This window comes from Elgaria multicarinata, chromosome 6, assembly GCF_023053635.1.
Source record: "Elgaria multicarinata webbii isolate HBS135686 ecotype San Diego chromosome 6, rElgMul1.1.pri, whole genome shotgun sequence".
NCBI lineage: Eukaryota > Metazoa > Chordata > Lepidosauria > Squamata > Anguidae > Elgaria > Elgaria multicarinata.
The window spans coordinates 119762434-119787247 of NC_086176.1; the positions used below are offsets into that span (position 1 = coordinate 119762434).

Below are 24814 nucleotides of genomic sequence, written 5' to 3' on the forward strand. Positions count from 1 at the left end.
CTAGGCTATCTCTGTCCAGATAAGGGCAGAGTTGGTATATCTGCCTAAGCTGATAAAAGGTGGCTCTTTGCCACTGAGTTCACCTGTGCCTCAAGTGACAGTTCTGGATCCAATAGAGGTGGACTCAAGGAAATGGGGTCTCAGCCTCACCTTTCTACCACCTCTTTCTCTGTCCTATCCTGCCCAGGGATGGCAAAGGGCATTTTGCCTCTCTGTTGCTGGCCAGGTTTCTGGCCAGGTGCATCTGTGTGGTGAAATTCTTCTTACCCTTTGGCTGGGGGGTTATTTGGGAGAAACCCTTTGAAGGACCGTCAGGCTGCATGTTCCATGTCACCTGTCACTACACGTCTGGCGCTGGTAAAATCCTTGTTGCCACTTGGCGAGATGAAGCAGGCAACCCATCTGGGCGGGGGCAAGAGCGCTCGCCCAAGGACCTTTGCTCATCTGTGTGGACTCAGTCAACTGGTTTACTAACAGCTTACTCACACTCGGATGAGTCTGTTTCCCACAGGCTAAACGGCCATTAATATTCACCCTAAATATGTCTTTGTCAAAGATTCTCAGCATGTGTGTTGGAGTTCCTACCATGATGAGGCAGTGGTGCTCTGCCATGCAACATTCTCCCAACACATATTTATGCATAGGATTAAACAAATGCCTTGCGCAGAAGTCTCAATGTGGCAGGCAGAATGGTGAACGGCATAGACCACCTTGGCCTGATCCAGCAGGGCGCTTCTTACATTGTCGTGTTCCCCCTGGCTTCTGAATCTGAAGCCTAGAATCAAGGAATTGGAAGGGACCTCAGGGGTCATCTAGTCCAGAGTCCCACTCAATGCAGGATCTGCAATGCAGGATGGCACTGTAGCATTCTTGAGTGAACGTGAGCCCAGCACCTCCCAAGGAGTTCTGTTTCACCGTTTTAACAGTTCTTACTTTTATGAAGTTGCTCCTAACAATTAGCCAAAGTCTACTTATTTATTCATTTATTACTGTATTTATATCCTGCCTTTTTTCCTCCAAGAAACCCAAGGTGGCATACATAATCCTTCTCCTCTCCACTTTATCCTCACAACAACCCTGTAAGGTGGGTTGGGCTGAGAGTCTGTGACTGGCCCAAAGTCACCCAGTGGGTTTCCGTGGCCGAGTGGGAACTAGAACCCGGATCTCCTGACTTCCAGACCAACACTTTAGCCACTACACCTCACTCTACGTCTCTTCTAGTTCTGCCCTCTGGAGCATCAGAGAACAAGCCTGCTCCCTTAATTCGTCACACTCTTTAGCCCCGTCTTTTACAAACATTCCTTGTAGATGGATTTAAAAGAAGATTAGAGAAATCCATGAAGGAGAGATCTACTAACAGCTCGGATAGCCAAATGGAACCTCCATGTCCAGGAGCAGTGAGCGCCCCCCTCAAGACCAGGTGCTGGAGAGCATCAGCTGCATAGACAGAGCTGTTGTCTGCCTTCCTGCCCCACTTCTGGGCTTTTCCAGAGGCATCTGATTGTCCATTGTGAGACAGAGGATGCTACACTAGAATGATGAACGTTCGGTGGTGGCTGGAAGGTTTTTTCAGGGTGTGGGACAGGAGCACATGAGATGCATAATCTCTCAACGGTTAATCTGTAAGGAAAGAGGCACTGAGGCTGACCCAAACTGCTGAATTCAGAAGCGCTGGAAATAATAATAATAATATAATAATAATAAATTTATTTCTTACCCACCTCTCCATTCTGATCAGGAACTGCAGCAAATATAAAATACATAAAACTGAATTAAAACATAATATACATTGTTAAAACATCCTAAAAACATTCTAAAATTCCACTGGATAGGACTGCCGGAAGAGATCAGTCTTAATTGCTTTCTTAAATTTATTTATTTACTTATTAAATTTATATACCGCCCCATAGCCGAAGCTCTCTGGGCGGTTGACAAAAGTTAAAAAACAGTGGACATTAAAAAGTATACAAAATTTAAAACCATCAAAAAATATAAAAACAACAGTATAAAACAGTATCCATTTTAAACAACAACAGTTCTGGGGTCCATTACAAAACAAACAAATTTAGCATATGTTGTTAAATGCTGTTTAATGCCTGGGAGAAGACAAAGGTCTTGACTTGGCACCGAAAAGATAACAATGTTGGTGCCAGGCGAGCCTCATCGGGGAGATCATTCCACAATTGGGGGGCCACCACCGAGAAGGCCTTCTCCCCTGTTGCCATCCTGCGAGTTTCCAATGCTATTAAATGCTAATAGACTGTTATGTTGCCATCTATTACCTTCACTGGAGGAATTTCAGCAGATAGTTTTGATCACTCAGTGAGGGAAAGTCTCCCTGCCAGTGCTCAGAGGACCTCTTCCCTACAGCAAGCACAGAGAAAAATAGCTGCAGGGGTGCAATGGCAAGGTTTGATACCTTCAGGTATCAACGCGTTTTCCAGTTTCAGCAGCTCACTATTGCTCCTTTCTGAAGATCCTCTAACAACTCCCTACAGGAGTATCTTTTCCCACACGTACCCACCCAGACCATAAGGTCACCTTCAGAGGCTCTTCTCTGCCTGCCTCCCGGACCCCCGAATGCAGTGAGGAATGCGACGAGAGGGCCTTTTCAGTGGTGGCACCCCAGTTGCGGTGGGCTCTCCGCACAGAAGCTCACCTTACACCTGGCACTGTGGTCCTTTCAGCACCAGGGAAAGATGCTTTTATTTCCCCAGGCTTTTTAATCTTCCATGTTTAAAAATGTGTTTTTTAGATCCTTGCACTGCTGTTGTCCTCTGCTGTTGGTTTTATTCTGTGGTTGATCTACTTTGTGTGGTAGGGGGAGGATTTATATTCCATGCGACGCTTCATTAAATTTGGTGTGTTTTATTGCTTTAGCCTTATTTTGTAAACCTCCCCCAAAAGCTTTGGCCGTTGGGCGGTATGAAAACGCAGCTGATAAACAAACAGGGCAGGGCCTGGTGGGGCTTCTGCCTCCTTCCCCCACACCTCCTATCACTGCAGAGCGTAAGGTATGAGGGTGGGGGAGCAGGGAGGCGTCCCTGTGTCTCTTGGGGACCCCACAAATCAAGTGTTTTGCTTCTTCTGGAGAACCCCATTTGCAGAGGCAAAAAGGCTTGACAGCCCAAGAACGGCACACCATAAACGTGCAATTCATGAAGTTCCACTAACTCAGGCTCACCTAGTCGTCCCCCCCGTACCCCCCAACAAGCAGATCCACCCACAGGTGCTCAAATGACTGGGCACCCTCTCACCTTGTGTGATGCCTCCTTTGGGTGCTTGAAAAAGCTATGGAAGAATTGTCTGGCTAAAACTGATCAGAATTTGGGGGGGGCTTTGAGAGCCCCCCCCCAGGGGAGGGTTTATCCCTCCCCCCCCACCTCCCATGGCTTTGGGCTCGGGGAACTGACTTGCCCTGAGGACGGTCTCATCCAGCCTAGCTCGCGTCTGCTCAGGCCCTTCCCGGCCTTGCTGGCTACCTGAGATCCCCGAGTGACTCCGGGACCTTCTGTATCAGGGAAGGCAGGTGCTCTGGCTCCAGGCTCGGCTCAGCGCTCGCCAGCAAGCCCCACCCGCGGGCTCGTGTGCGTGTGTGTGCGCGCGCGCGCGCGCCTCCTTCTGCTGACCAAAACCGGGCTGCCCCGGGAGTTAATGCCGTGACAAGGGCTCGAGGGACCCGTCTGGAAGCACCACCCTGCAGCTTGGAAGTAATCCCAGATGCACAGGAGCTGCCGGCGGTTCCTCATTGGTGAAGGAGAGCTATGCTCAGAGGCACTCTTGCCTTGGTTCTCATTCCATAAGCTTCCTGTGCTTAGCCTTGACCCCACGTGGGGGATGGAGAGACTCCGCCCCTGCACATCTGCCTTTGCGCGCGCGCGCAGCACACGCGCACACACGGCCGGGGATTGATACCAATATTGATTTGGAAATGGATAGGGGGGGGGGAAACCCCGGTTGATTGGCAGGCTGCAGGCTTTCTTCTAGATTGGGGGGGGGGGGAGTGAGAGCGCGCGAAAGCGAGCGAGCCCCCTCCGGCTCCTTCAGCCTGGCTTAGCAGGCGTGGACTACCCCAGGCCGTGTGAGCGCCCTGCCACGTGCAAAGAGCTGCGCGACGCCAAAGGCGCGAAGTGAGCGACGGGACTTGGGGAACGGAGGCGGGGAGCGCGGGTGCGCCACGATTTCAACGCGGGTCACTGGCGGAAAGGCGCGCGCGCGTGTGAACGAAAGCCGGATGGCGCGATGGGCGCCGTGCTTCCTGCGAGGGGGGGGGGAGGGTGGAAGGCCACGTCCCGCGAGTCCCCCGTGGCCGCGCGAACCCGATCTCGGCGGCGTGGCTGCGCCGGGTCGCGCTGGCGCCCGCCGCCGCCGCCTCTTTCGCCGCGGCCCGTCGAACCTTTGACGCCTCCTTGGCGATGGCCGCTGTGTGGGTTGTGGGCGCGAGGTCCGGCAGACGCGTGCCGTGGAGGCCGCCGCCGCAAGGCCCGCTGCTACCCACGCTGGGCTCTAGGCCGGAGTACCCTCGGCTAGGCTTGGGATACACCCGCGGGGCCTGGCGAGATTCGAAACGTGACATAAAAGTCCTCTGAGCCGCTTGCTCCGGGCGGATGTGTGCGCGCGTCCACGTGCGCGCTCCCTCGGCGGTGCGGCTGAGCTTCTGAGACTTGGCGCGCGTCGGGTGGGTCGCTGCCGAGTCTTTTGCCGGCGCGCCGCCTTAGGTAGGCGCCTTTCCTCTGGAAGTTTGTTTGCCGGGTGCGGGGCGGGAGGGCGTGTGCACGTGCCCACGCGCGCCCTCTGATCCTTGGTTGTATGAAGCGCGTCGCGCGTGTATTTTCTGCGCAGGGTTTGGGGGGAAAGCGCTGCGCGTGTGTGCGCCCGCGCATGCCAGTCCGGCAACGGGCACCTTCTGTGTTCCGGGCTAGGGACGCGCCAAGGTGCGAGGTCTATTGGAGCCTTGGGCGGGCGGGACACGGTTTGGCGGGCCACAGACACCCCGCCCCCACGCCCTGCATGTGAGCCTATAGTCGGGACCTTTGCGGGACACGGCGGGCCTTACTTCCGAGTAAGCGAGCAGCGCCGCAGGATGCGTGTTTGCGTGCGCACGGGCGAAGACGCCGCGCATCGCGAGTTCTGCCGACTCGAGTCGGGGACTGTGCCCTCCGGAGCAAGCCGGGGCGCGCGCGGGCGGGCCCTTTCGGCCTCTGCGCTGGCCTGGGGGCAGGTTTCCTCGGACGCAAGCGCCGCTGGTGTCCAGGAGGCTCCCTAAACGGGGCTCGGATTGTAGTATCCCTCAGGCACACGGATCGTGGCCGGCCGGCCGGCCTGCTCGCCTCCCGCGCCTCCTTACTCGCTCGCTCGCTCCCCCTGGGAGCGTGGGCTGGATCCACGGCCCGAAAGGGCACGGCCTGGAGCTGGATGACGCGCAAGTCAGGCGCGGCCGGGGCCCACGAGCCTCGAGCGCGCGGCGGCGGCGGCTTCTCCGGCGCCGGGGTCCTCGGGAGCCGGGCTGGAGCGGGCGCGGGGTGGCAGCCCGGGGGAGGCGTTCGGGCGAAGAAGTCCCGAGCAGGGAGCGGCGCCTCCGGGGCCGCCCGGAATCGCCGCCTCGCTGTGGCCTTCCTGAGGCGGGGGGGGGGGTGGGCAGCCCGGCGGAGGTGCCCAACTCGGGGGCCGCGGGGCGGGGGTCCGGCGGGGCGCGCGGCTGCCCGCCCCCTCCCCCGCGCTTCCTCGGCTGGTCACATGGGGGGGTGGGGCGCGCGCGAGGGGGGGGAGAGTTTAAAAGCGCGGCTCCCTCGCTCCGCCGCTCTCTTCGCAGCCGGTGCAGAAGAGCCGCTGCCGGGGAGGCGGAGGCGCGGCTGGCACCGGCGGGCAGGCGGCGGCGGCGAGCGAGCGAGCGAGCGAGCCGCGGGCGCGCTGGATTGCCGGCGAACGCCGAGGCGGCGGCGGCGGAGGAGGCGGCGAGCGCGGGGCCAGCGCGGTGAGTGAGGCGGGGCCCGGGGGGGGGGGGCGCAAAGCCGAGGTGTCTTTTTGCGGCCGGGGGGGGCGGGACCCTGGCCGGACATCTCTGCGGCGCGTCCGGCTTCGATTTCTCTCCAACCCGAAGGAGGGGGGCAGAGGGAGAGAAGGCGCCCCCAGGGGTCTGGATGCGGGGAGGGGGTCGAGGAGGTTACCCCCGTTCCCTCTATTGGGCTGCCTTGTTGCTTTCGGGTCTCTTCCCCCCCCCCCCGCTTTTTCCGATCGTCGCCTTTGCAAGAGTTGCAACTTTTTCTTTCCGCGCGGGGGGAGGGGGGAGCTTCTTGCCAGGGAAGCGCCCCCCCCCCGGTGTGCGGCGCGGACCCCGGAATGATGTTCAGGGAGAACCGGAGGAGGCGTTCGTTTGTCGCGCTGGGGAGTCGAGGGGTTGGGGGGGCGGCGGCGGAGATGACCCCCCTGCTCCGGCCAGAGAGCTGAGGGGGTCCTTCCCCCGCGCTCCCCCCCCCCGCACGGGAGCTCTTAGCCGGCGCCGATTGATTGAGCCGGAGCGGAAATGCTCCTCCTGCTTTCTCTCTCTCCCCCCCCACCCACCCCCGGCTTTCCTCTTTCTTCTTCCCGCTTCTCTCTCTCCCCCCCCCCCCATTTCCCCCTCGGCTTTTCGGGGAGACTTTCGCAGGAGCCGCCCAACTGGGTGCACCTCGGAGTTGCGAGAGGGCGGCTTGCCGGAGAGGGGGGATTTGGGGAGGGGTTCCCCCATCCATCTTGGAAATAGGGGCGCTGGCCCGAGAGGGGGGGAGTTCTTTCGGGTGAGAGTTACAATCGTGGGGCAGCAACAGGTTCACCCTCCCACCCCCACGCCTCCACCCTCCCCTACAAGGGTCGCCTCCAAGCTCCTCTTTCAACGGCATTTCTCTGCAAGACAAGGGGTACTTTTGCCGTTGTGATCTGGGGAAGAAGCGGTAGGGTAGGGCTGTGAAAATAACGCCTCTCTCCCCCCCCCCCAACCCCGCGAACCTTAAAAATGTAGGAGTTGTTGCAAAGATTCCTTCCCGTCTTTGGAGCCTTTCCGTTTCCATCCAGATAATTTGTCATTTTTAATAGCGCTCCATGGGGCGTAAAGTGCTTTATGGGTCTCATCGTGTGACTAACGCTGGGTACATTATATTAAAGTGGGTGCAAAATTATGCGTCCGTGTCCCCACCCCCACACAGCTCGCTTCCAGAGTCTCCCTTGAGGAGGAGGATTGTAGAAAAATAAGTAATTGCAAACAGGGTTGTCACCCTCAGTTTTAAAAATTCCGCTCCTGGGGGCGGGGTGGGGGGAGACAAAGAAATTGAGGAAGAAAAAGAGATGGCTCTCCTCCTCCTCCTCCCCCTTCCCCGTGAACAATACTAGCAATCACCCCCAATATGCCCCCATCCAACCTGGAGGTTCTTCCTCCCCACATTTCCAGTGGAAATTTCTTTTCAAGCAAGTCTCTCTTCTCCCTTCCCCACAACCGCCCCCCCCCCCGGGCATTAGAACCTTGCAGAGATGCTTTAATACAGACATATCTGGGGGGGTGTTTTGCATGGGGGGGCAGTTGGTTAATGACAGCCAAGCCTCTCTCTATAGCTACCTAGAGGGAGCAGAATTTGGGAAGGGGTGGGTGGGCTAACTGGCTCAGACACGATCCCTGAACATTTCACAGGCTCCTCCTTGGTGCTCTGTGTACCCCCTTTAAGAGACTTTTGCAACTGTGAAAAGTTGTGAGGCTCTGAAGTGTGAGGCATCTTGAGATCTCTGCACAGTTTTAGTCTGCTTCTTTTGCTTTATCAGAGTTTTTAAAATCATGCAAGATCTCTCTTGTGTTGGAAGGTCGGGGTGTGGGGGTGTGCTGTTGCTTGCCTGGGGAGGAATCCCTTCTTATTTGTGTCGTGCTGGGGGCAGCCGACGGAGCGGTCCCAGCTGGGGCTAGCCACAAACCCAAAGCTGAGTGGAAGGCTGGGTCTACAGAGATCGCCACCCTGAAATTCTCATGAAACCTGGGCTAGAACCCAATTCCCCGATGGTTGAAAAATAAAAGCCACCCTTTCCCCGTATTTCTACTTTGCAATGGGACCGGGGAGCAAAACAGGATGTGTGGTTCTGCGTGTGAAAGGAGAAATCAGTTTTCCTTGCTCAGATTTTGTTCTTCTAACTGCCCCCCCCCCCTGCCCTCCCCCAAATCCCCTCTTCTCCAAATTGCCTGCGGGAAAATCCAAACCTGACTGCACTTTGCATCTTGGAGAAGACATTGTAGGCGGCCGGGGGCACGGTTGAGAAAAGGTCTTGATCCGCCTCTGGCAGGCTGGTTCCATTTTCTCTTTGCTGCCCTGAGTTTTTGCTTCCCCCCCCCCCCCCCCCCGCAAACTGTTCAGGGATACCCTGCTCTGTGCATCAATCTTCTCCACGCTCTGCTCTTTCCATCTTTCTACCATCAGCCAACTCCTGCTTATTGAGGCTGTATTCACAAGCGAATTTTGTAAATGTGTATAGATGTGTTTGTGATCTGGGCTTTGTGCCTCTACCCGGGGTTACGGCTGAAGTAGTTTGCTTGCGGGGGAGAACCGTGACAGGGAATGTCTTGTCAGAAGAGCAGCTGCCTTGCCTTCAGTCCAGAAGGGCTGCTACTTCAGAAGGATACCAGCGTTGGAGCTTTGCATTGTCAGCTGAGCTCTTAACGTTAAATGTCCTCCTTTGGTAATTTGCAATGAAGCGAGATTTGTGGGAACAACCTGGGTGACCTTTCTCCCTTGAGATCATCTCTGCCTTGGATGATTGAGGCCACCTTGAGGCCCAGCATTGGACAAAAGGCAGGATATAAATATAATAATAAAAAATAATATAGGGCATTAAATTCCAAAGCCGAAACTTACTGAAAACTCCGGAACAATCCCACCCCCCACCCCTGTGCCTCATCTCCAAGCACAGGGCCCTTGTCAGTCTCTGATATAATCTGCCAAAGTCTTGGAAGGACCCCTAAAAGCCACCCTGTTTTCCCCCTCCTGCTTTGCCGAGGCTACATGCCCAAGGCTTGCTTGGATCAGACCCAGTAAGTAAGGTCTCTTGGGGCCTGGTGCTACCAAGTTACATTGCCCAATGGCTCCTGGATTCTCCCACTATTTTGGGAGCCGGAAGGGAATCTACTGCTGGGCCCTCTCTCTGGCTCCTGCGACCCTTGAAGGTTTGCGATGACGGCTTTTGTCCCTGCGACCCTTGTTGACGGAAGAGGGATGAATGCAAGGCAGGGGCTCAGACCCCGATCTCTGCCGTGACTTGGGCGCTCTCGAGCCACGATGCTTCCGGGCTGCGGGGCTGTTCTGTCGCTTTTGCACTTTACGCCAGAGAACGGCTGGCAATAGGATTTCCGATTATCTGGCTGGCTACATTTTCGAATTGATTGCCTTCGGCAATTATTTTCTTAATTATAGGAACTGCCTCCGTAGCAGCGAGAGCGGTGCCTGGCTTGGGCTTGGGCTCCAGCCGGGACTCGGCTTGGGCTCCTTTCGGCGCAGCCTGCTGTTTATGTGAGGCGCTCTGCGAAAACCATCCCTTCTATTCTCGCAAGGCCGCTTCTCTTTAGGGGTGGCTTGAAAGCCTCGGCAACGGCACGCAGAGCCTGGAGCGTCCCCGGCGTTGTTCTTTCTCCACCTCTTTTTTTAAAAGTTCAGTTCCAGCTATTGTGGCTTCTAAGAAATCTTGGGAGCCCTGATGGCTGTGCTGGGAAGTCAAAGGAAGTCAAAGGAAGACCTGACGGCATGAATTGTTTTCTGAAGCCGTGCGTTCGGGAGGCTCAGTTCAAGGCTTGGGAGGGAAGGTGCTCTCTGTGTGTGTGTGTGTGTGTGTGTGTGTGTGTGAAGAGAGAGCTGTGCTGGATTGGGCCAAAGGCCAGTCCGGCATTCTGTTCCCACGGCGGCCAATCAGAAGCAGGCCCTGAGTGCCACAGCACCCTTCCACTTGTGCGCCCAACCACTAACTGCCCCCGTTGCTGGAGGTAATGCATAGCCGTTGCATAGCTATGTAGTCACCTTCCCCAACTATTGGGCATTTCCCCCCCCCTCCACCGCAGAGCTGCTGGATAATACATAAACTCCCTGTATGTAGTAAACAACTCCTTAGGCTAATAGAGAAGCGTTCCAGAGTGTCCTCCTTGTCCGGGGCAGAAGCCTTGAGTTCCATTAAGATGAAGCGGTGCTCTCTCTCCCCCCAGCCATGGTGGATAATTCTCGGAAGCTGGGCAGGCAGTAACCCCGTGGCCGTGTCTGGGGGTCAGCAGCCAGGGGTCAGCATACGCTGGCTGCACCGTTCTGAGTTGCTGGGTGAGCAGTGGGCTCACACGTTCAAAGCGTTGCGTTTTGAGTTGGGATGCCTCAGTATATGCCTCACGGAAGTTTGAAAGAACGATGCGTGTGATGTTTGTGCACCACTAATTTGGATGTCTGTCCTTAATTCATGTTAACAAGTGCTGAGAAAATAGTGCTCTGTGCTGATGTTTCCCTTATGCAAGCCGGAGCGAGTGTAATAAGAGACTGGGATTTGGTTTATACAAACGCTCGTTTACTAGTCATCTGCACATAGCGCACGTTACTTTACACAACAGAGCACAAGCTTGAGTCTAGTAACAAGGGCATGATCCGCCAGGCACATTGCCAGAACGAGGCCTATGGAAAAGGCTGGGGCTTTTCTCATGCTCTGCTCCCGTTCGTCTTCTGCTGGAGACGCCCCAGCAGATGGTGCCTTATGAAAGGTGTGTTGACTATTGAACAAAGTGTGTGTCTCTCCTAAAAGCAAAGCATGTGCTGTTTTTATGTCATTTTGTGCAGCTTGTTAATGACTTTACAATATTTGAATTTGCATGTTGGGGTTTTTCTTTTGCCGTGGATTGGTGCCAGGTTTGGGTTCCTTGATCGGGTGCAAAAATGAGGGTCAATGAAAGGCCAGGACTCAATCCAGATAAAACGGAGATGGTGTTAGTAGGTCTCTCCTCTGCCCAGCTGAGTGGTGGTTAACCTGTCCTGGAGAAGGGTTGCCCTCCTGCTAAGGGATCAGGTTTGCAGTTTGAGGGTGGTCTTAGATCCAGCAGTGTCACCAGAGGCATGAGTGACACAGAGTGCCTTTTATCAGCTTGCTGATATACCCATTGCAATCCTATTTCGACAGAGATAGCCTTGCTCTAGTTATTCATGCTCTGGTAACCTCTCGTTGGAAATACCGTAGTGCATGGTATGTAGCGCTGCCTTCAAAATGTTCCAGGATCTTCATCTGGTCCAAGCTGGGCTGCAAGATTATTAACTGTGACAAGCTGATTTGGGCACATTGACATTACACAGACTGTCTGTTTCTGGACCCAACTCAAAGTGCTGGTGTTCACTTAGGCTCAGGCTTCCTGAAGGATCACCTCCTCCCAAATGTACCGGTCCAGACCTTAAGGTCCTCTTCAGAGGCCCTTGCCAAGCAAGACATGATGGATGACCCCAGGAGAGAGGTCCTTTACGGTTGTTGTATCCCAGTTATGAAATGCCTTCTCCATAGAGGCTGGCCTGATGCCTACATTATAGTCTTTTTGGTGCCAGGTAAAGGCCTTTTAAATTCCCCAGGCATTTGAATCTTAAAACCTTTTAGTGCTATTAGTAATGCTGCATTCAGGTGTTGCCACTGGTGGTTTTATTTATAGTGTGGATGGTTTTATTCTGCCAGTTTATTGGTGGTGGTGGTGGTTTTTTTAAAAAAGCTTTGTGATTTAAAATTTTGTTAACTGCTCAGAGAATGTCAGATTTTGGGTAGCGTACAAATATTGTTAACAAATAAATAAATGTTTCCATGTGTAACAGTTCAAGAAACATTGTGGCTTGAATTTTGTTTTTTTTTTTTTAAAAAAAAAACACAATGGGGAAGCCGGCCTCCATGAACCCTTGCAATAAGTGGGGACTTCCGTTCTAACTTTCCATTCATTTCGATGGGGTTTGCGCAACAGTGGGGCTATGGATTGTGGCCAGCGTTTTGCTTCATAAGTTTAATCCAATTACCCTGGAGATCTGGGTTTTTTTTTCTATTCTGCGGAACTGCTTCATAGGTACATGGGGGAATCCCCACGGCTGACAGGAATTGTTTTCATACGCTTAGATGAGAATGGAAAACTCTCAGCACATGCGGAGTTTTAGTTACCCTGTGGAACCCCTGAAACTTGGCCCTTAATAGACAAAGAAGGCCACTCAAGGAATATTTAAACTTTAAATAATCACTCTTGAATAAAATGGAATTGATCACATAGATTTTGAATTAATGAAGCAGCAAGCCCGTTCCTACTGTTTCTCATTAGTAACTTGCAAAAGTCTGGGCAGGTTCTATTTTAAACAACCCTGACAGGTAGGTGACTCTAATTCCCATTTCACAGAAGGGGAGACTGGAGCGTGAGCGTGTGACACTTGCCCAAGTGGGTCCGTGGAAGAGGTGGGACACAGAACACGGATATTCCAGTCAAAATATCCTACATTTTGACAGTCATGAAAGTCTTGCTAGAATGTGCACGCAACTGGCTCTCCAGATGTGGCCAAAGTAAGCCTGCAGGTTGTGACTTACAACTGAGTGGCAGAGTGCCTGCTTTTCATGCAATGGTCCCAGGCTCGTAAAAGCATCTTTTAAGTGTCAGGCGATGAGTTCAGATCCACCTCTGTTTGCATTCCTGGAGAACTGCTACCAGTTGAAGTAGGCAGTATGTGGCAAGACAAACCAATGGTCTTACTCCGTCTGTATGAGATGGCATTAGATGTTCCAACTTCTCTTTTTTTTTTTGCCTATTTAAAGAGCTCCAGGTCATGAACTCCAGGATTCCCTGAAACTGTGCAATCCATCTTACTCCCACGTGGATTATAATTGCCTCACCTGCATTCACTCCTGGGAGGAACACCTTAGCGGGGGTTAAGGAAGTGGGCCGTCCAATGGAGATTCTGCCCGGGAGGGAAGTGTCCTCCGTATTGCATGAATTGCTGCCCGCTTTCCTGGTATTGAAGAGGACGTGGGATGGGGCAGGGCAGGGCAGGGCAGCGGTTGCTGTAGCAAAAAGGGCACTTTCAGTCATTTCGGTGGATGAAAATTGTAATATGTGATGAAGCTCTGAATTGGGTGGTGTTTCTGTTTCCTACCTTTTGAACCAGTGGCTGATGTACATTGGAATTTCTACTGAAGACTGGAGCTTACCTGCCAGGTGTAGCGGCTATTTTGGCTGGGGTCACAGTATCTGTGGTACTTGATCTGAGTTGAGACCTTTTTATTCTCCCAGCATTTTAACAGTCTATAAATAAATTTTAACTTGGGTGTTTTAAATTGGTAATTTTGCATTGCTGCTGTTTTTATCTGGTTGAGCTTTAATATTGTCTTTTATATTATGGTTTTATACTGTTGTTTTATACTTTGAATGTTTTTAATTTTTGTGAACCGCCCAGAGAGCTCCGGCTATTGGGTGGTATAGAAATGTAACAAATAAATAAATAAAATTTTGCTGATCCGTATTGCCTTTTTTAAAAGCTGTTTTTCTTTCCTTTAGAATTTCTGGAGCAAGTGAGCCAATTGTACAGCGTTTTGAGTGATAAATATGATCTGATTTCTCAAGAAATGTCAAACAGAATATAATTATCAAGCCACTCAAACCCTGAATGACAAGATGCAGAACATTTCTAAGTACCGAAATTGTTCAGTGCTTGAAAACTTTGTTGAGGTGACTCTTCAATACATTTAGGTTCTGTTCATGAAGGTGTGCTTTTGTAAAATGGTGACTTGATTGTTGGGTAAAACTTTGTTGCTGTTGTAAGTTGCCCTGAGAACGTGGCTGTAGGCTAGCAATTAAATACATGAAACAAGCGAACATCTCAAAGGACTCAACAGGGCAAGTCGCTGCTTCTCATGAAACCTGCATGCTCATTAGTGAGCAGTGATGATGATGATTAATTTCTTACCTGCCCCTCCATAGTTATGTGGTTTGCCTGCAGGAGTGGACATATGCGGAGTGCTAGCTCTTGTATTCGTGCAAAGTAGTTGTCATCCTGTGATAGACTGGCATTTGGGTAGGTGGACTTCCTTTCAGTTATCCCCCCCCCCAACACTTCTTGGTCCTTTCACTGCCCTATTTGTTGTTCTCCTTCTTCTTCTCCTCCTTCTTCTTCTATGGCACTTGGGTCTTAGCATGTGATGTTGCTTGATTATGTCATATAGAGAAACGCCTCGGCAGGTGAGAGGCTGCTGACGTTCTGTGGGGTCTGTTTGAGTCAAGATGGCTTGTGGCTGCAGTGTTCCATTGATGAAGGGACATCTCCCCGGTCTCTTTGCCTTGCACAGGGCTGTGCTCAATGTTGCTGCTTTTCCTTCTCTCCTGACCTGTGCAAGGATTGGGATTCCTAAGCAGCTGCAGCGCTTGGCTGTGCAAGTGTAGCATCTTGAGCGGCAGTGTTGTACTGGCGCAATAGCCCCATGTGCCCTGTGCTGTACGCACTCTGTGTCGCATTACACACCATGTACATATCCTACGTTGGGAAGATATATGAGCACAGTAGCTGCCTACATCTTGGAAACTAACTCTTTGTAGGGCTTAGAATCATAGAATAGCAGAGTTATTATTATTATTATTATTATTATTATTATTTATTTATTTATTTATATAGCACCATCAATGTACATGGTGCTGTACAGAGTAAAACAGTAAATAGCAAGGCCCTGCTGCATAGGCTTACAATCTAATAAAATCATAGTAAAACAATAAGGAGGGGAAGAGAATGCCAACAGGCACAGGGTAGGGTAAGCAGGCACAGGGTAGGGTAAAACTAACAGTGTAAGTTGGAAGGGGCCTACAAGGCCATCGAGTCCAACCCCCTGCTCAGTGCAGGAATCCTCCCTAAAGCATCCCTGACAGATGCTTGTCCAGCTGCCTCTTGAAGGCCTCGAGTGTGGGAGAGCCCACAATCTCCCTAGGTAACTGCTTCCATTGTCGTACTGCTCTAACAGTCAGGAAGTTTTTCCTGATGTCCAGCTGGAATCTGGCTTTCTTTAACTTGAGCCCATTATTCCGTGTCCTGCACTCTGGGAGGATTGAGAAGAGATCCTGGCCCTCCTCTGTGCGACAACCTTTTAAGTATTTGAAGAGTGCTCTCATGTCTCCCCTCCGTCTTCTCTTCTCCAGGCTAAACATGCCCAGTTCTTTCAGTCTCTCTTCATAGGGCTTTGTTTCCAGACCCCTGATCATCCTGGTTGCCCTCCTCTGAACACGCTCCAGCTTGTCTGCGTCCTTCTTGAATTGTGGAGCCCAGAACTGGACGCAATTTTAGATGTCTTCAGCTCAGCCCCCCCTCGCCAGTTACATGATGAAAGGGATGCCTTTATTTGGGATGCAAGGGTGTAGTTCTCCCAGCTAGCAGTAGGCGGCAAAGCCCTCTTCAAAAAAATTCCCCAAGGGTGGGGTGAGGATCTGCACCCGTGTATGTTTGGGGGTGTGCGTGTGTGCGCCTGCAAGTCTTTTTGCAAAGGAGGAGGAAGGGGAAGTGGTACAGTTGTCTTAAAGCCTGGAATCCTGTGTTGCTTTTCAGCCGGCAGAGTGAGACTGAGGATGGGAAAAGATCCACTTCCCCGAAGTTTGAATTGAACGGCTGAAGAGAATCGTGGCTCTCCTGCGAATCCGAGACTTGCCTTTGCGATTCTTCCAGGCCCCCAGCAGCTGACTGATCTTGTGCAGCCCCGTTTACGTACCACCCCGTAGCCGAAGCTCTCTGGGTGGCTTACGAAGGTTAAAAACAGTAACAAATGGGAGCTGCAACAGTACGGCCATGAGCAGGACAATTCTACCCTGGAATGTGCCCTAAAACCATTTCCTTCTGTTCTTAAGACTCCGTTGCTCTATCTATGAATCTCCGAGCGCGCACACGCATTCTGTGAGGAGACGGACTCCCACTGTGTAGTAGTATTTCTCCCCCCCCCCCTCCTATTGTTGCCTGAAAAAGAGAGAGCCGGAGACAGATGGGAAGAGAAACATTGTGTTTAAATAACTGTTTGAGGTCGATTCAATATTCATTTTTTGCGAATTTCGATGCTGACTGGCGTCTCCTGTAGTTGCTCATATTATTCCCTCCCTCCATTCCGGCTGCTTGTTTGGTTCCACTTTCCTTTACTGGCGGGTCCGTCCTTGCAGTTCGTTCTACATTTCACGAGAGCAGATGTTGGGATTCCAAGCGGAGGGCTTTCCAGATGCACTTCTAAATTGTTAACTTTTAAATACCGTGTATTACGAGGTCCTGGATCCGTTGCCTTCGCTACTGCCAGCCCCTTCTTCCCTTGCTTGATGGTTCATCAAATGTTTGTTCGAAGGCCTTGTGGTCTTAAGCCAACAGTCTCGCGTGAAAACCTTCCTCTGGCAATGCGGCGTCAAGGTAAATGGGAAGCAAACTGATTAAATGAGGAGAGAATTTTCGTCCTTTCCCTGTTTAGATCTTCCTCCTAAGTGTTTGCGTTGGCAGCTCTTCCTTGGAAAGCCACCTGCTATTTCACAGTTTACAGAGTTGAGCTGGCTCAGGCTCTTGATGCCCCCAGTCTGAAGTGGAATTTATTGCTACAGTTGGTTGTATCACGGACTGGTCTGTGTAAGTCTGTCTGTCTGTCTGTCTGTGGGCCTAGAAGACTGGAGCCTCTGCATGTCTACTAGGAAGTAAGCTGGCAACTATTACCCAGAGGACCTTTTCTCCTGCCGCTCCCAGTTTGTGGAATGGCTTGCCGGGAGAGATTCGTCAACTTGACAGTCTTCCAGAATTTAAGAAAGCCATAAAGATTGATCTCTTCCGGCAGGCCTACCCAGCGGAATTTGAAGATGTGTTTTTTTAATGGTGTGCTGCTTTTAATGATGCACTGGTTTTAAACGTTTGAATTAGTTTTATGTATTTTATGGTGTTTTTATTTGTGTTGTACCCCGCCTTGATCCAGAGGGAGAGGCGGGTAACAAATCATCATTATTATTATTATTATTATTATTATTATTATTATTATGCAGGGCAAGGCTCAGGAAGGATTTCAACCTGGATCTGCCCACTCCTTGGCTGACACGCTAGTCACTACGCTGCACTGGGCTTGTCTATACCATGGCTGTATCCTGGGGTAGTCCTTGGATCATCCCGGTGCGTCCACATGACGCACAGGGGATCCCAACCCAGGACGAGCAGGGAATTACCCCAGGATATCAGGAACTGCGGAAAACGCGACTTTTCCACAGTTCCGGGACCATCCCGCAGAATGTGGGCCATGTGGCTACTGCTCCCGGGTTGTTCCGTTCTCCCCACGAGTAGTGGGACACTTGAAATGGGCATGGAGCTGGATGGCAGCAGTCCGTGCCCATTGGGGGTGGGGAGCAGGGGTGGGTTTCATAGAATCATAGGATCGCAGAGTTGGAAGGGGCCTACAAGGCCATCGAGTCCAACCCCCTGCTCAATGCAGGAATCCACCCTACAGCATCCCTGACAAATGGCTCTCCAGCTGCCTCTTGAAGGACTCTAGTGTGGGAGAGCCCACAACCTCCCTAGGTAACTGGTTCCATTGTCGTACTGCTCTAACAGTCAGGAAGTTTTTCCTGATGTCCAGCTGGAATCTGGCTTCCTTTAACTTGAGCCTGTTATTCCGTGTCCTGCACTCTGGGAGGATCGAGAAGAGATCCTGGCCCTGTTTGATTTTTCTTTGACCTTTTGCAGTGGAGCGCAAGTGCGCTCTTCTTGGTTTTTTTTTTAAATTATGGCGGCCATGACGTCTTTCCGGGACGTCACCTGGCTGTCAAGACACCCAGGGGGGATCGTGGAAGCCGTTAAGTCCATGATCCTCCCCCTACACCGATTATTTCTCCCACTGGAGATAAGAGCTTTCCCCTCCATGGCCGAGGGGGTGGGGCCCAGGGAAGACGCTGCCAGGCCAGATGGTCCCGTGGGCTGGACACTCCCTTGTCTCTTCATAAACCAGCTCAAGACCTCTGATTTAGCAGGTACGGCCAACATTTGTTTTTATTTACTAAGCTTATGCCACTTTGATTTTACATGCTACATAATTATCTCCAGGAAAAATCCGGTAGCCCAAAGTAGTTGGGCTGAAATACATGATTGAGATTGTTAATGTGTTTTTTTTTGGGGGGGGGGCGGCGGCAGCGGAGGGGGCAAGCAGTAAAATGCCCTGAGTGCTGCTGTAACGTTATGCATTCAAACACATTCAAAACCTTTACTTGGAAATTTGTTTTATTGGAATATTTGTAAATATTTACAAGACAGAGCTCAATAGTATACATTTCCCTTGCATTGTTTAGTTTGGAAGGGGGGGAAATCGTGCCACTGAGAAATGTTAATGTAGTCATTTTTATGTGCCAAGCCCTGGAGAACCGTGTGCGTAAATATGTGTTCTGGAGGCCGTAGTCCTGTGAAACAAAGTCAGTGGCAGCTTATAGTTGACTGGTGGTGTGTCCTTTCCAATGGTTATTATTTGACTGCTATTATGTTACTAATAACTTTTAAGAAACAATGCATTTCTATGCAGGCGTGTGTGTGTGTGTGTGTGTGTGTGTTCACGCACAGAAAAGCGTAGCAGAACATTTTTCTGGAAAACTTTCCACCCTACATCACAGGCGGGTGGGAGAGGGAGACAAACCCTGTTTTTTCTAAACCCTTTCTGTGCGGGAGGGAAGACCAGAGTGTGCCGGTCTGGAATCTAATGAGAATCTGTGGACTCCAGAGAATGCTGAAACCTCATTCATACTCTGCCACTGGGAAAAAAGGGGGTGTGGAGCCAGGTTCTCTCTCTCTCTCTCTCTCTCTCTCTCTCTCTCTCTGACTCTCCTGTATTCCATCTGGTGCTAGGAGCGAGGATCTTTGTTGTATTTCACTGTCTAAACTGCAAGGGTACCGTTTTGTGTTTCTTGCTATTGATTGTGTTGTAATGCCTTTGTCTGGGCGGGGTGCCTGGAGCAGACGGCTGCTCTGCTTTTATTAGCAGAGGTCTAAATCTATGGAAATGCTAAATATAGCAAACAGATGCACAGGCTCCCTTCAGCTAGGCATGCTTCATCTGGGCTGGGTGGGAAAGACTGCTCCCTTCTTGGGACGAGGTGCCCTCCCTCCATCAGAATCACACATGGTTCTCTCTTTCTCAGGGACAGGAGACTGGGTTGGATGGGCCTTGAGGCACGGCCTGGCTGGCGCAGCCTGAGTTTATAGGACTTGGATCCTTGCACTCAAGCCCTGTCTGTCACTGGCCGTAGCTAGACCTAAGGTTTCTCCCAGGATTGTCCTGGGGTCAAACCTGTTCATCTAAGTGCCACACAGGGCATCCAGCGCTCAGGCAGGGATGAACCCGGGATGATCCTGGGATAAACTTTAGGTCTAGCTATGGCCACTCACTCCTCTGCACTTTCGCAGCTGCTGATAGTGGTTAAGAGCAGGCAGTGGGGCATTCTACCTGCTTCTTTTGCGGCTGAGCTAACAGATGATCACAACTTTATTCTGATCATGGGCACCAGCCATGATCACCGACGGACCAAAGCAGAATCCGGTGCCGCCAGTTCAAACTGGAGGATGTCATGCTGATGGGAGTGACCACTTTCGCAGTCTTCCCACGTTCGCTCTCACCCTCCGACCCGCGAGGATTCTGTCCTGAGGATGTGTGAGTATGGAGTGCTTTTCTGCTGGTGGGACCAAGCGCCCTGAGAAGGGGTGGAGTGAACCCTCTTCTGGTAGTGTCCGCATAGGCTTGGGAGTAGGGGCTCCTTGGTAAATTCCAGATCATGGGAGAGGGTGTCAGAGCAAGAATTGCACTGCTGTGATCAAGTAGTAGTACTCACATTTGACATTTATAGAGTGCTTTATATTGTTTGAAATGCTGTGCGCACATTCTCTGTAATCCTTACAGCAGCCTTGGAAGGTAGGCCTATCTTATCCCCTTATTGTAGGTGGGAGGGCGGGGGGAGCGGAGATTGAGAGTGATTTGCTTTAAGAGGTCACCCAGTGAACATTTGGCCGAGGCAAGGTTTGCTCCAGGGACTTCCAGCTCACGCTTCCCGTGCCTGTCTTACAGCGGCTCTTGTGGGTCAAGCGAATGCCGTTGGGAATTTTTCCTTCTTTGCATACATCGAGAAAGGGTTGTGTAACTCTCTGGCCAGGAATCCATGCCCTTATTTAATCCACAGGGATCCTTAAAACCTTGCCATGAGGCTGTTCGTCCAGTGGAGTTGGATGAATTGGCTGGAGTTGGTTTTACTGAGCGCTGACTTATACCAAGTCAGAGCACTGGTGCTTCCTCGTTGCTCTTGTCTGCACAGACTGGCAGCAGTGGCTCTCCCAAGGTTTCAACAGGGCCTGACCATGGGACCTCCTGCCTGCAAAGCAGGTGCCGCACCACTGAGTGACGGCCTCATCCCTCTACAGCACTGACCTCTGCAGCATCTCTGCGTTGGGCGTGGTCGGGATCGCGGAGTCCCTCTTGCCTCAGAATAACTTGATCTGCATGTGTCTCCAGTATGTCACACGCAAACACAGGGGTGGAGGTTGGAGCTTCTGTGAGTGTAGGTAGTTTTTAGTGTGCAAGGCGAAGAGTAAAGCTTTTCAGGCCGAGCTTGCCTCCAGCTTTGGGGAAAGCATGTCTTGGCTACGGTGGTGCAAGTTCGGGAAATGCCAGCCGCAAAGAGGCGTACACTCCAGTCTCCGAGATGGGCCGTAGCAGAGAAGAGGTTCCATCCTAGATTGCACCATGAAATCTGTGCCAAGGAATGTGCTGGATTGGCGAGAGCCTGGCGTTGTCTGCTCATAAAATCTTCCAGGATGACCCTCCGAGACCCTTTTACGAACAGCTCCAGCCCACGGCTGTGGCTGCTGGAGTTCCTCACAGTGACAGAGCGCTGGATTAGCAGGACTGACCTAAGATTGCCTCTGCCCTGGCACTGGGGGTGGGGGTGGGGATTCCTTTGCCTTTTATCTTTTATTTGACCAATTACAAGAAGCATAAAGTTTCCTCTTGTTGCCTTTGCTGCCTGGATGGGAGGCGGAGGCAGTGCTCTTGCTGCTGCCACCTGTAGGGCCTTGGGGAGAATGCAGGCTGGGCAGTGGCCCCACTGAAGTTTGGTTAGCCCTTTGCAGCATTACACGCCTGGATGCCACCAGTTTTCTCCATGGTCCAGTGGCGGGGCAGTGCGGTCCAGCGGTTAGCACATGGGCTACAGCTGTGTGGAATTCTGTGGGCCCCAAAATCTTAGCTGGAAAGGACGTGTGCAGAAAGGGTTATTTCCTTGTCCTTCTTTCTACTTCTGCATAAAATAGGATTTTGTGAGGAAATTGGAAGCAGAACTTGCTTGTGGGTTGTGGAATATTTTGAGTGACGCAGTGCATACCACTGCACTGTGGGGGACAGCCCCCGCCCCCTGACCACTGGAACCCTCCTTAAGGAAAGTAGATCAGACCAAGGGTTGTGTCTAGTCTAGCTTTCTGTTAACACAGCGGCCAACCAGCTGCCCACAGAAAAACCACACGCAGGACATGAGTGAAACAGTACACTCCCACCCATGTTCCTCAGCAACTAGTGTGCTGCTGCCTCCATTTTCTGAATGTTGCCCTTAGCCATCAGGGCTAGTAGCCATGGATAGCCTTCTCCTCCAGGAATTTATCCAACCCCCCTTTTAAAGCCATCCAAATTGGTGGCCCTCACTACATCTTGTGGTAGTGAGTTCCACAGTTTAACTGTGTGCTGTGTGAAGAAGCGCTTCCTTTGATCTGTCCTGAATCTCCCACCAATCAGCTTCATGGAATGGCCTCTTTGGGTTCTAGTGTTATGGGAGAGAGAGAAAAAATGTCTCCATTTCAAAACCTTGAGTAGGAACAATCTACCTTGAACTCTGGGGTTTTTGTTTGCAAGCACCAACTCCCAGAAACAGACTCTTAAAAAAAAAAGAAGAAAATGAAATTATTATTATTATTAATATTATTATCATCCACCTTTTCCCCCAATACTGGCAGTCAGTAAGGAAAAGAAAGTGGAGTCATAGCAAAACTATCTTTTCCCTTCGCCTTTGGTATTCTTAGAACAATGGGGACTAGAAACTTCTAGTAAAAGCAGGAACTCTGTTGCCCTTGGCTATGTAATTGCGATGACGTAAGGAAGTGAATTCCATAAATTGAGGCAGTAAGGCAAGCTGGAAGACAAGGCTGGAGGAACAAAGCCTGGATTTTTGTATACAAATGTAACCAGCAAGCAGCATTTATTTATTTATTCATTTATTTATTACATTTTTATACCGCCCAATAGCCGAAGCTCTCTGGGCGGTTCACAAAAATTAAAACCACAATAAAACACCCAACAGGTTAAAACACAATTACGAAATAAAGTATAAAAAGCGCAACCAGGATAAAACCACACAGCAAAGTTGATATAAGATTAAAATACAGAGTTAAAACAGTAAAATTTAAATTTAAGTTAAAACTAAGTGTTAAAATACTGAGTGAATAAAAAGGTCTTCAGCTGGCGACGAAAGGAGTACAATGTAGGCGCCAGGCGGACCTCCTTGGGGAGCTCATTCCACAACCGGGGTGCCACAGCGGAGAAAGCCCTCCTCCTAGTAGCCATTTCCTGGACTCAATTCCATATCAGTAAAATGGGGAAATTAATGACCTATTGTGTGGGGGAGAGAGCGGGGGACGGATGGACTGTGTTCTGGGAGGGGGGTGGTCTGTAACGGCACAGAAGATTCCAGGAAAAGCAGTTTTCCTCCTCTGCCTATCTTAGAATTTTAAAATCGTAGTGTTGGAAAGGACCCTGGAGGTCATCTGGTCCGGGGGGGGGGGGGGGCGGGGATCTTCAGGCCTCGGAGCCCAAGAGGGCCCCCAAATGCCACGCCTCCTTCCCCTGGCCCTCTAAACACCAATCCGCCTTCCCTCTAAACACCAATCTTTGGTGGCTGCCTGGATTTTGTGCTGTTTCCCCACCCCGCCTTTCTAAAAGGCAGAAATAGCTCTCTGAAGACTTATCTAGTGACAGTAAGAACTTTAGGGTAAAACTATGTGGAGTTTTTTTGGTATTTTGGCCCTTCCCTTCCCCCCCCCCCCCCAACAGTAGAATACAGCCCCTGTGAGCTTCTCCACAATCAAATTCGGCGCTCGGGCTGAGAGTCTCCCCATCCTTGATCTAGTCCCACCCTCTGCTCAGGTCAGGATGCAGCTGCTGCGTCCCTGGCAGCTGGGCCACCCAGTGAAGGAGAGCCTTCCCAACACACACACCCCTACTGAGGCTGTGAGTTCCATGGGCAAATAGCTCTCACGGTAAAGACATTTCTCCTAATGTTTAGCCAAAAAAAGGGCTCTTTGTAATTTCCATCCTCTAGTTCTGTTCCTGGCCTCTTCTTCTGCAATGAGTTCTAGGTCCTATGCATGCAGGACCATGGTGAGGCTGTTCAGGCCTGGCTATTGCCCCACGTGAGCTTGGAGCTGCACTTGTAAATGTGCCCCAGAATCCTTCCATTCTCTCTTCCTTGGCTAATGTCAGAGGGGTCCCCTGAAGGACGAAGCTCTCTGTGGTTGTGTTGGGTGTGGCCCAATCTTCTATTATTGTATTTTTATTTTATTTATTACTTAATCATTGTTAGATTTCTTAGAATCCTTTCTAAAAAAAGAATGAAGACTCAAGATGACTTGCAACAAAATCAAAACATATAAAATTTAAAACCGCTAAAACGAAATACAGCCACCTCGTAATCTGTTTCCATGGGTTCTTGAAGAAGCAACAGTCTAAACACTGAGGAGCACTAATTGGTATGACTTCAGACTCTTCCTTTCCTTTGGAGCTGCCAGGTTTGATTTTGACCCACTGAATTATGAAACTACTGATCTCGTTCGGTGCAGAAAGTGCAACTTCACAGGTGTGCTTGGTGGGAACATGGGAGAGGGCCTTCTCGGTGGCTGCTCCACTGCTTTGGAACTCTCTTCCCGGGGAAGCTAGACTGGCTCCCTCCTTGATGGGCTTTCGGAAGCAGGCTAAAATTTGTTTGTTCCAGCAGGCCTTTGTAGAGTAATCTGGTCCTCCATCTATTTTGTTTTTTGTTTTTTGGTACATTTCTTTTCCTAGGTTTAAATGTATATGTTTTAAATTTTGTAAGACCACCTTGAGGCCCAGTATTGGGCAAAAGGCGGGATACTACTACTACTACTACTAACAACAACAACAACAACAACTTGCTAATATGTGAATGGGTACCAACGTCCAGTCATCCCTTGGCACAATTCGAATCCGTGCACTCCCAGCGTGGACTTGCTCATGTGGCAATGTGGTTTCTGAAAGGACCAGCCTCTGCATCCCATCTTTCATGCAGCCTCCATGCTCTCATGCGAACCTTGCAAAGCAGCAAAATCCACTCTCCTACATGACTGTAAAAGATGCATGAGCTCAGCCACGTTGCCTTCCTTTGTAGCTGGCCATACTATTGGCAAGATCTAAACTGTCCTGAAGGTTCATAGATAGCTGTGCAAAAACCTAAAGCTCATTTGCTGGTGAGCCAGGCAGGAGATGCTTAGAACAGAATTCACAGAGTAAAATCAGAAACGGATTGTTCAGCCTCTTAAGCAAGCCAGTAGGAGGCATTTTAATGTGCTTGCTTGCAGGGTCTGCCCAGAATTATGATCTGAACAAGTGCCCATGTTAAAACCTCTGCTCTGGGTTTTTAGTTTTGCTGTTTTTACTTTCAAGTTGATCAGGGATTGGGGACTAAATGTTGGGAGTGCGGTGACCTAAGTCTTCTAGGCTCAGTCTTAGCACTTGGTGTGCTTAGTGTGGGATCTACCCTACC

The 24814-nt window shown here is 51.0% G+C and overlaps 1 protein-coding gene across 1 annotated transcript in view; it reads left to right on the forward strand.

Annotated features, from left to right (window-relative positions):
• Positions 1 to 5919: 5919 nt before the first annotated feature.
• CNTFR (ciliary neurotrophic factor receptor) overlaps positions 5920 to 24814 on the forward strand; it is a 466204-nt gene continuing 447309 nt past the window's right edge. The window contains exon 1 of the mRNA XM_063128377.1: positions 5920 to 5974. The gene's annotated coding sequence lies outside the window, so the exon portion shown is untranslated. The remainder of the gene's footprint in view (positions 5975 to 24814) is intronic.